General features: G+C 51.0%; 1 long non-coding RNA gene across 1 annotated transcript; it reads right to left on the reverse strand.

The window, feature by feature from the left end:
- Positions 1–4942: 4942 nt before the first annotated feature.
- LOC121105182 lies at positions 4943–11604 on the reverse strand. The gene is made up of 3 exons (XR_005837569.1): positions 11409–11604; positions 6343–6418; positions 4943–5863 (listed from the first exon to the last, which is right to left on the reverse strand). It is a non-coding gene; the product is annotated as an uncharacterized LOC121105182 (long non-coding RNA).
- Positions 11605–12016: the final 412 nt, after the last annotated feature.

Consider the following 12016-nt stretch of genomic DNA (forward strand, 5'->3'; position numbering starts at 1 on the left):
GCTCAGCTCCCAGCTCGGGGCTTGGGCTCCCGCTGCTGTCCTTAGGTTAATCAGTGGGTCTTGCTTCCCTACCCATTCCCTGGAGCACCTTATGGACTTGTTCTGACGGACGCCTCTGGCTCTGGCCACCCTTAGTGTCTAACATTCTCCACCTGGCTCTGCCCCTCCACTTGATTTTTGTCTGGCCCTGAGCCCACCCCTGACTCCCCCTGAATGGGGATTTGGTGAGTTCCGCAGGTGAGACAAGGTCATGCATACGGAAGCACTAACCTCTGTCATGTCTGGCACACGGAAGATGCTCACTGAGTCGCTTTCCTCCTGCTTTATCTTCTTAGTTCTTGGATCTCCTGGCTTCTGGAACCTACCAGTGACCCACACACATGCCATTCCTTTTGCGATACTGGGTCTAGTATTGGTTCTGCCAGAATGGCCAAGGAACTTTGTCTTACACACCATTTCTGATCAACTGGCGGTGACTTCCCAGAGCGTCACGCTGAGACAGAGGAGAGAGAGAGTGGGCTCGAGGGGGAGGAAGACCAGGATGGACCAACGGTGTGTGCCACGAGCATGCGAGGGAGCATTTGCAGTTCCCGGACACGCCCTTGTTCTGGTGGGGGCTCCCTCACAAACTGCGTGGTGATAAGAAAGTCACTTCCCTTCCCGAGCCTCTGGCCCCTCATTGCTAAGTGACAGAGGAGTCCCCGCCAGCTCCTCGCGGCTTCCTGGGATCGGAGGCTCACCTTTCTCCCTAATGGCAGGCCTGCTGGCTCTGGCTCCAAACCCCTAAATTGGGAAATGTTCAACTGCAGATTGTTTACATTGTGTATTCAGAGTACGAAGCGGTGTTTGAGAAGGGTTGCCATGGAAACGGTGAAGTGAGGAGGCAGCTAACTATGAAGAGAAATAATCCAATATTAACACGCACAAGCTACGCTCTTGCGCTGCTGTAAATTAAATATCATGTTATCGGGCGGGCAGCCACTGCCCGTGTGGCCAGCCTTCGTCTTCGAAATTGGAAGAGACTACCTCCTGGGTCTAGTTTGTTAAAGAAACCGTAGCCGATTCTGAGGCTCCCTGATTTGGGGCCAGGATTCCTTCCAGCTATAAGAGCTGGTGCCTCTAGGCCAGGGGCTCTCAAACTTGGTCGATTGGGGCCCCGCTTGGATTAAAGATCCCGTGGTCCACCTGCCGCGACCCTTCCCGATTTCCAGTGGGAAAGGAACCGTGTTGCTATTGCAACACCACCAGCCAGGCAAACTGGACGGAGCCAGAGGTGCACGAACGCACCTGCCTTTGGCCGGGGGTGTGGATGGTTTGCAAATGAATTGTAACATCTGAAATGTTAGCATCTAGTTATTGGAAAATTATAGACTCCCCGAACGGCCAATGCAAACAGACATCGCGACACACTGCAGGGTTAACCGCACAGCCTGCCACCAGCTCCATGGATACTGGTGAAGCCGGAAAGCACAGGCAACACAAGGCAGCGCCGATGGGACGCTGGCAGTGGGCATCCTTCCCTGAAGTTGCAGGATTCCCAGCCATTTCTGTTGCCAAGAGCTGGGTGGCAGCCAGACTCCTTAGTAGAACGCGGAATTAGAGTCCTCAGTAAATGCTAGCGACAGACTCCTTTTACCTTATAAACACCAGGTATTAGGAACCCTCCATACTCTTTTATTAGGTAATCTTGATGGTCTGTGACAAGGAAAGGCTTCGGGGAGGAGTGCCCTTTGCCTGGGGCAAGGGTTTGTGCGTTGTTTCAGGAGGGTCCCGAGGCCCTCCCATGGGCTGCAGGTCACTGAGAATCATGAGCAGGCAAAGCCAAGCAGGTGTGTCTGCAGCTCTGCGTCTCTGTCCCCCACTCCCGACCACGGTGCTGGAGAACGTTAGTCCCCAACCCGGGCTGCGGGCCAGCTACCTCAGAGTCGCCGGGAGACTTTGGGAAAAAATGCCTTCCTGGGCCTCAGCTCTGGAAATTTCATTCTACAAGGTCAGGGATAAAGCTCAGGGATCTACATTTTGAAAAATGTCCCCAGAGAGTGTGACAAGCAGCCAGATGTGGAAGTCTGAGCTCTGTCCTGGCAGGCACCAGGGCCTGGTTGGAAAAGCCCCAGCACCTCAGTTTCTCCATCTGTACATCGAGGACGAAGTGCCCACCCCTGCCCCCCAGGGGCGGTGAGAGTCACAGGACAAAAGCGTGGAAAGCTCTGGGCTCAGTGTGGCTCCTGGCGGGACCCTGCCCTGTTCGTCCAGAAGCAGTCTGGCCCATGGAGAGCCCCAGGGGCGTGTTCACAGAGGGACACTTTATTGTTATGCTTACAACCTTCACAGACATTGTATGTGTTCTTTTATATGTGTCGAATCCTTCATAGCTATTCAGTCTGTAATGCGAGGGCGGAGACTTCGATTTGGAGTCACAATGGGCTGTGTTGTCATCCAGTCCTGCCATTAGCTGTCCCCACTAGCTGTGTGATGTCCCCTCTCTAAGCTGCAGTTCACCGTCTTTAGAAATAATACTCGTTACCTCACAGGGTTTTAGTGAGGGCTGGAAAACAAATTTACCTTAAAATCTTTTTGAGGCGAATCCATATAACTGTATGAAGAGAATAAACAACAGGATGGAAATGGGAGGAAGTACAGAGAACATTCGGCATGATACCCGGGGGCAGAGGAGGCATGCCGCAGGCCCCTGCTCCTGGTGATTCCCGACAAGTGCCCCAGCAAGCCAGTGTGGGGGACTTGTGGCCAGGCGAGCCATAGACAGCCCAGGGTGGACCAAAAAGGGGCTGACAGCTGATGTTCTGCTGGTTGGAAGAGGAACAGCAGCTCTGCCTTGCAGGTCAGGGTGGCCGGCCCCCCACGTCTGAGGTGAGATTCCCCGAGGTCCCATCAGACGAGCAGAACCCAGCCTCACAGAATTGAAACGAACAAAATCGAGTCACGGGCAGGTCCTGCCTCACAGGCTCTGGGATGCAAAAAAGCTTCCCTGCCCAGCAACGGCCAGAGCACAGCTCACACCTCTCCAGGCCAACTTAGGAAGACGTGCCAACAAGCCAGCTTGACAGCATGCCCAGGCTTTTGCCCTGGGCCCCTGCCCTGCTAGGCTCAGGAATCCCTCAGAGGTGACTGACTCTGTGTACCCAGGCCTGAGGCCCAGCCCTAGCTGTCCTCGTCTCGTGCCCATAAACCCAGGCAGCCCCCCAGGCAGGCAGAGCCCACAGTGCTGCGGGGGACCCCGAGGGCTTTCTGCGGCCGGGCTGCGGCAGGTCCCCCCCAGCCCGCCAGCAGGCGGGATGTTCCGCCTGCAGTTACTGCACATCCGGCCTCCCCGCCAGCGTTCCGGTCCTGCGGAGCCGCCTCCACAACCATTTCCCTTGGGCACCAACCCCCCACAGTTTGACTGGGATGGTTGTCTTGTACAGCTCGAACTTCTATTACCCTTTGGCCTCTGGCCCTTGTCAAGGGTCAGCCTGTGGATACCATCTGCACCACCCTTCTGGAGAATTCGATGGCAGAGGCCACTCCTGCCACCTGATCAGAGTCACCCCCAAAGGGGAGGGTCAGGGGTTTGGGCCCTTTTCCTCAAACGGAGCACCTCTGCTCCTTCCCAGGTCTCCCCGGCAACTTCCCAGCTCGGCCTAAGATGGCTGGGTTGGGGGCATGGCACCTGCTCCTGGAGTCCGAACACGAGCCCAGGTTAGGTCCCCTGTCCTGGTAAACCTGGAACTCCAGCATGCCAGCAGGAGACCTGTCGGGCACTGGTGGCATCTACTGACTTCAGGTCTTCGTCTGTTTGAGCTGCTCTAAGAAAAACACCATACACGGGGCACCTGGCCGGCTCGGTCGGAAGAGCAGAGAACTCCTGATCTCAGGGTCATGAGTTTGAGCCTCGTGTTGGGTGTAGAGATTACTAAAATAAATAAATAAATAAATAGATCTTAAACGAATGACCATGCAACGGAAATTTATTTGTCATATTTGGAGGCTGGGAAGTGCAAGATTAAGGTGCCAGCAGATTTGGTGTCTGGTGAGATGTCCATCTAATTGCTGTGTCCTCACACAGGAAGGGAGCTCTCCGGGGTCCCTTTTTATAAGGACACTAATCCCATTCTTGAAGCCTCGTCCCTCATAACCTAATCACCTCCCAGCCCCCTCACGTTGGGGATTACGTTTCAACATATGAATTTGCGGGTGCGGGAGGCATAAAATCTGGTGTTTTGCACTCAAACCAGTGCTGTCTCCTCATTCTGTTCTAGGCCTTGGCGGGCCCTGCAGAGCCAAAGACTAAAAAGACACGTTTCTGCCCTCGGGATGTTCACCGCCTAAGAAGGGAGACGGTATAAACAATAACAAGGAACAGAATGGGAGCTTGGGCCAGGTCCTCAACACCCCAGGAACGGTGCTAAGGGACGACCATGGCCCCAGTTCTATCAGAGACGGGGCCTCCAGGCAGTTCCCAGAGCAAGATGTGGGTCCAGAGAGGAAAGCACAAGCCCAGGGATAAGGAGTGGGGCCCAGGACGGACAAGAACTCATCGGGACCAAAGAAACCTCCAAACCACACCGGCCCGAATTTACAACGAAGAGCCAGGCTGTCCGATAAAACCCAGGACACCCAGTTAAATTTGGATGTCAGATAAAGAACAAATATTTTTTTCGTGAAAATCTATCTCATGCCATATTTGAAATTATTTGTTGATTCTCTGACATTCTCTATTTTAATTTGCTAAATCTGGCAACCGTAAGAGAGATTTATTTCTCTCTTCCTTCGTCGTATGACCGGCCTAGCCGGTGGGGCGGCCCTGCTCCACAGAGCTTCGTCTCCCTGCCTCACCAATCTTCAGGGGTGGTTCAGAGCAGCCTGGCCTGTGGGAAATCACTCCTTAGAAATGCAATTCTTGGGTATCACTTAGGTCAAATAACAAAATAGCTAAAGCCCCTCGTTTGTTTTTTTAAGATTTTATTTATCTTTTGGGGGGGAAGGGCAGAAGGAGAGAATCTCAAGCAGAGCCCTTGCAGAGCCCGGCGCCGGGCTCGATCTCACAACCTGAGCCAAAATCAAACGTCAGCTGCTCAGCTAAGTGAGGCACCCAGCGCCCCGTGAAAGCCCCTCGTAACTGCACGTACTAGTCGAAGACACAGCTGAGGATGATGGTGACAGGGTGGTGGCACAACTGCTACTTCGATTACTGAGATCGAAGGTGTGGGAACCCAGGGCCTCCTGGGAGTGAGACCCTTCAGGCATGAAGGGAGATGGTCAGGAAGAGGATCTGAACAGGAGATCGTGAAACATCTCAGGCGTCTCCCTTTGCGAACAAGTCTGGGAGAAGCCACACCAGCTGGGGCTCCGCGGGCCGTGGCAGCCCCGCTCTGCCCCCCAAGCCGACACTCATCTGACGTCGGAGTTGACTGATTAAGATTCTGCCGGCCTCCGGCTCGTGCTCAGAAAAACCCCCTTCTCATTACAGCCCGGCTTGGTTTCGCTGAGGTGTCTTTTAAAGTTCCCAGCAGGGGTGGGGGTGGAAGGGCACAGTCGCCTGTGTTTCAAGGCGCGTTTGTTTCAAAGTGGGCTTCGAATAATGCTGCGGTGCAGAACTGAGCCATTGTAAGCGGATAAATGCAGGGCTGACGTCTGTGGGCCTATTATCTGCACTGTTTTAACTGCCCCGGGAAGAGCAGGCTTGCTGACCAACGGGACTCACTTGACCAAAAAGCAAAGGGGGGTGGGGTGGTGAGGCCAGCTCTCTGCTGATCACCTCACTTTGCTGATTGTATAATGAGGGGACTAGAGAAAGTTCCATCAGCTGGCATTGGACGTCTGTGGCAGAGTGGGAATGGGTAGGGCTTCTGTTCTTCTCCTGGCTCTTGAAAACCATGCCAACAAAGGAAAAAAAAAAAAAGCAGTTACTCATTCTATATTTTACTGTCTCCATTCTGCTGGATTCTCCACTTTCCCTGTTTCCAGGATCAGTTAGTATTATCTGGGGTCCACAGAGTGAACGATGGCTTTTTAGAAACCATGATGTTTGTCATATTTTGTTAGATGGGTTTCTTCTGTTCAGAAGGATAAAGATAGAGGGGGACACGATATGTATTCAACAGCATTAGGATCAAAGCTGTCACTTTTCACAGGTCAAGCAAGTCGCTTATATACATAAAGAAACTAGCTTGCTTATAATCAGATTCTAGGATTCAGACCCAGGCACCTAGCATTCTTTCCTTGACAACATACATGCTTTCGTTCCTTTATTCATTCATTCAGTAAATATCGACTGGCCACCACTTTGGGCTGGCAACACATCAGTGAATCAGGTGGATAAAGTTCCTGCTCCGCGGAGCTTACCTTCCAGTATGGGAAGACTTGAGTTTTCCACACAGGTGACTGTACCTCCCAGCACATCTCGCCCAGGGATGCATACCTAATCAGTGGTGAATAAATATTTAATAAGTGAATGAATAAATGCCCTAACCGTGGTCTTGATCTATGACTCTTCATTCGCTTCCCCGAGGCCACACTGAGAAGGTGTTCCAGCTAATAACACACCCAGACTCGCGTCTGAGGTCGCTTGTGGATGGGTACATTAGCTCCATCCCAGGGAGCAATTTGTAACTTTTCTCATGAAGCATGAACTTGGAATAATTTCTAAATGACAGGTGCACAAATTATTTCTCCAAGGAGAAGACAATTCCGTCTTCCCACTTCTCATCATGCAAATCTTTCAACCACAGTTGGTAATAAATGGAAATTGATAAATGAGATCCCAAATTCACATTTAACTGTTTGGAAGAACAGTTTTCGTTGAAAAAAAGCAGCTGAACAGAACGGGGGGCTGGTGAGGGCAGGGTCTACTTCTGAGACAAAGCTGAAGCTGACATTCAGGTAAGTGTCAGAGCAGAGAAGGTAAGAGAAGTGGGTTCTAGAGAAAAATATATTTTTTTAAAATTGTAAGATGAAAGTTGAGTATTCAAGGTCTGGGGACCAATTGTCATCTGTCTGCATTCAGTCTGCTGTGCCTTCAGACTCAGACTTAATCATCTCAGGAGGCTATGCGGGCCCCTTCAGGGCCCAGCGCCACCTGCCTTGCTAATCCCACCAGGCACTGAGCTCACTGCGTCAGCTCTGCTCCATCCCCCCCAGTCCCCTGTCTTCCAGAACATGCCATTTTCTGCTCTGTGCCTCTGCTTGAGCTGCTTCCCCTTCCTAGAAAACCTCTACTCCATCCTTCAAGATCCAATTCAGATGTGACCCCCGAGGCAAAGCCTTCCCTTGGACCAGATGGAACTAAGCCTTCCCTCCTCTGTAATTCTCATGGCCCTCGGCTCAGACCTCACAGGTAGCGTGTTTGAATCCCTCTTCTGGCTAGTTAGCGGTCTATCTCTTCTAGATTTTGAATTCCTTGGGTCTTAATTACTTTCAAGTGATCCACCGTGTACCCAAAAGTGTGTCTGGCATCTGTGAATGTTAAAGCAAAAGGATATAAATACCAATCAAATGTGAGGTTTGGGGTGGGGGGACTGCTAGCTGGGTGGAAAAGACTGGACATTGCACTCGATTGTTAAGGCAGGATTATGGAACAGCCTTTCAGGTGTATCTTAAAGACATTCTTTGGTTTGAGATACAGAAGCGCTTGGAGGCAGAATGACCAAAAGCAGAATGGCAGTGAGGATGGGCGATTGGGTAAATATCAACTCTGGAAAAAACAAACCATAGAGAGAAAGCCCAGTCTATTTTTTTCCCCTCCTCCCTCTCTTCTTGATTTGGGTACAGTCCCCATGGTGGCTGGGTCCTCCTATGGCCACCGTTTCTGCCAGCTGGCTCCTGCCCCAAGGCCACAGCTCTGATCTGGGTTCCAGGAACACCATTCTCTCCCCTTGTCCCCTCAGGCACTGGGATGGTGATGGCTTCCAACTGCGTGTGTCCCTGGGGAGTCTCAACCCCCTGTTATTTCCCTCATCTCACTCATTCCTTTATGAATGGGCCCTTTGGCTTCAAAAGATCCATTAAAAACCTTGACTGATACCCACTGTACGACTCCGAGATTTTAGTTTCTCTGGAATTCTGGTTACGAAAATGCTGGGTATCACTCTGCTGTACCCAGGGGCCAGCCAACTATAACCCAGAGGTCATATCTTTTATAAATATAGTGTCATCAAAACACTTTTTAAATTATTGGAATGCCACTTGTTTTTATAAATAAAGCTTTATTGGAACACAGCCACACCCATGCATGTACAGATTGTCCATTGCTGCCTCCAAATCCCTGCACTGGCAGAATTGTGTAGTTGTGACACACAGAGTGGCCTGCACTGCCTGAAACATTTACATCTGGCCCCTTACGGAAAAAGTTTGCCTCCCGCCCTTGCTTTGCACTAACTCTACATTAATAGGCCATTACTTTAACATCCATCTGCAAAATGTCTTTTATTTTATTTATTTATTTTTTAAAGATTTTATTTATTTGACAGAGATAGAGACAGCCAGCGAGAGAGGGAACACAAGCAGGGGGAGTGGGAGAGGAAGAAGCAGGCTCCCAGCAGAGGAGCCCGATGTGGGACTTGATCCTGGAACGCTGGGATCACACCCTGAGCCGAAGGCAGACGCTTTAACGACTGTGCTACCCAGGCACCCCATGCAGAATGTCTTTTAGAAAGTTCTTCTTCTTCTTCTTCTCCCTCTTCTTCTTCTTCTTCTCCTTCTTCTTCTTCTTCTTCTTCTTCTTCTTCTTCTTCTTCTTCTTCTTCTTCTTCTTCTTCTTCTTCTTCTTCTTCTTCTTCTTCTTCTTCTTCTTCTTCTTCTTCTTTTTGAGAGAGCCAGCTTGCACATGGAGAGAAGGCAGAGGGAGAAAGAGAATCTTAAGCAGGCTCCATGCCCAGCGCAGAGCCTGAGGCAGGGTTCAATGTGGGGCTCGATCACATGACCCTGAGATCATGCCTCTGGGATCATGACCTGAGCCGAAATCAAGAGTTGGACACTAACTGACTGAGCCACCCAGGCGCCCCTAGAGACTTCTATTTCTAAGGTGCAGTTCCCTCTCCTATCCTAACATCGAAACACCAATTTGACCCTTCCCATCCTTTTCAGGGGGCTGCACTAGATAAAGTCCAAATCCCAGAGTACATCTTCCTTGCCTCACTCACCAAACTGATCTTTGATTCTGCCGCTTGCCATGTGGCTCCTCTGATCTAATACACTATTGATTATATAAAGCACCACTGATTTATCGACAATTTCTCTGGGGAAGGGATCGAAACACTAGATGTATATGTCAATTTCAAACACATCAGAATTTCAGAAATGTTACACACGTTAAAAATAAGGCACAGCCCTGAATTGAGGACCGACAGGATCAGGGGAGCAGAGAAGGTGAGGGATAATGGCTAACGTGCTCCTGGAGAAGCCAGTTGCGGCCAGGGCCTCAAGGGTTTGGGAGTTAGGCCACGACATTCGACTATCATCCTGGAGACAATAACAGGCTGAGGGACTCTGCGTGAAGAGGCCAGTGACGTGGTCGGATCTGGCTTTTAAAGGGCCCACCGGGCGGCCTGTGTGGAGAGAGGGAGTGCAGAGGGGCAGATTTCTGGAAGGAGAGTCAGACCAAGGAAGCAGGTATTGACAGTGGGGCAGGACGCGGGGGCGTGGACTCAGGAGAAATTTCGGAGATGAGGTGAGCAGAGTTGCTGACTGATTGAGAAGCCCAGGGCAGAGGGAGAGGAGGGCGGTGTCGGGATGCCTCCCAGGCTCCTGTCTTGGGCATCTGGAAGAACCGGCTACATGCTCTGACTGAGGGGCTCTCAGGAAACCTTCTCTTTCCTAGATGCCGAAGCCTCGGCTCAGTTCTTGCCCCTTGAACGGGTCCCACTGTGACCGAGAGAGATAGGTCTTGTCTTGATTGTACAAATTTTGCAATGGAATCCCCAGTCTAGAACCGCGCGGGGAAGGGGATGGGCTCAGGGGATTTTCACGTGCCCTCAGAGGCTGGACCAGAGCTGCCCAAGGAGGAATTTGCTGGAAGGTTGCCCTCAGGAGTCTGGGTGGAGGCAGGAGTTGGCAGGGGTGAAGATGCCTCATTCTCCTTCTGAAGGCTGCCTACAGAGTAGTCACCCTAAATCTTCCCAGGTCCACTGTGTCCTCACTGCTTCTGCCCACACTGGCCCCATGGATCAGGGTGCCAATGAGGGAGAGTGACGGCCCCAGCAATGGTGGCAAGAGCACCTTGGAGGAATGCTCCTCCCACCCCTGCAGGGAAGGCCAGATCAAAGCCGCACAGCAGGAATCTCACAGTTGCTGGGGACCAAGGCCCTGGAACCTTCCAGAGCCAAGCACAGGGCCCCCCGTTTCCTCTGCCCTTAGGAAAGAAGCACGATTTGACAGGAGTTAGGTGTGTGCTCGGGAGGCCAAGCTTTGTTTTGTTCTCACCTTTCTGGTCTGAGAAATCAGAGCATGGTAGGCAGCCGTGGCTTGGACTGCGGGTGAGGTCCTGGCTGGAGGGGCAGCAGAGTCCAGCAGGTGCCGTAGGTGCTTGAGAGCGTCAGACCCTTCAGTGAGCAGGGTCAGAGATGCCGCGGGAGCAGTAGAACCTCGGGGGGTCAGAGGACTAGGTTCACCGAGGGAGACCCTGGGGTACGCTGTCTTTGGGAGTGGTGCAAATACAGTGGGGGAGGACGTATCAAGAGGACTAAAGGGTCCCATTGGGTTGGAATGCCAAGGCCGGCTCCCGAGAAGGGGCTGGGCTAGGGCCTCATTTAAGGTTTATGTCAAAGAAAGCGATAGTACATGGCTGTCCCCACCCCATTTGGGTCTCTCTAGGAGCATTTTCGGCGCTGAGAATAGCATTTCCCATGCATATAGAGTTTTGCAATATGATTCCAAGGTTCACACTCATTTTCTCACGCGGATGATGAAGGTGAAGACAGGAATTACTGTGCTTATTTCCCCAGCTGAGAACCCAGTGACCCCTCCCCCACACTTTTCTGAAGTCCCACAGTTATCGAGGGATGGAGGGGTTTCCAGTCTGGGATGGTGCTTATTATCTCCATGGTGAGATGACATAACATGGTCTAATCCAGTTGTCTCTGTTCCACACCTATAATCAGGTCTTGAAACAGGTCCCCCCGAAACAATCAAGCTTCTCATTGCATCACAAGAGACCTCAGAGGAAAGAGATGCTCTCCCAGGTTGGGGTCACCTGCTGTGACCGTAGCTGCCATGAAAGGCTGTTGGCTCAGCACATATGGTTCCAACCCCCTGAGACATGCATTATATAGACCAATGCTTTAACCAAGATGTATTTTCTTCATCATCATGATGTTAAAGATAATAATTGTCCCTCCCAAAAGTTGAGACAGTTATTCTGGAATATTTTATTAGTCCTAATTATCAAATGCTATCAAAAAATCTTTTAAACTCACCCAATTAAGTAGGTCTCCGGTGATCAGGAAGGTAAGAAGAGGAAGTTGCCAGATTTTCTGAATGCTACATAATGAGGCTTTTAGTTTGAAGAGTATTGTGTCATTTTGTTCTAACACCACAAAAACCTGCCTTGGAGGAGATTAAAGAGGGGATTCTTCAAAGGACATAATTTCGAAGTGCATAGTGAGCTCTTTATGCCCAGATGGCTGAGAACACTGCATTCACTCTACTCGAAACTTTTCAAAAGAAAGATGTGGTTTGAGAGGGAAAGAAAGAGGATGAGAAAAAGAGGAAGACAGACAGAGGGACCAGAATTAAGATGGGGAGAAGTGAGACAGAAATTTCCTAAATTAGAAAAATAATTTAGAGAAGAAAATGCACTGGGCCCATTGGGGTGGGGGGAGGTGTTTCAGTGAGAAGACAGAGGATTCGGTTTTAGAGACCCGAATTCTGGTTGCAGCTCTCTGGCTTTGCCACTTGTCCTTGAGCAGATCCCTCGGGTTTGAGCCCCACTCTAGAACCCCACTGGTATTCAATCTCAGGAGCCTCCCATGCCCACTTCCTCCCTTGCTAAGAAACCGGGTTTTGTGCCCCCCCACCCCGGGCA

Source organism: Ursus maritimus, unplaced genomic scaffold, assembly GCF_017311325.1.
Source record: "Ursus maritimus isolate PB19 unplaced genomic scaffold, ASM1731132v1 scaffold_25, whole genome shotgun sequence".
Taxonomy (NCBI): domain Eukaryota; kingdom Metazoa; phylum Chordata; class Mammalia; order Carnivora; family Ursidae; genus Ursus; species Ursus maritimus.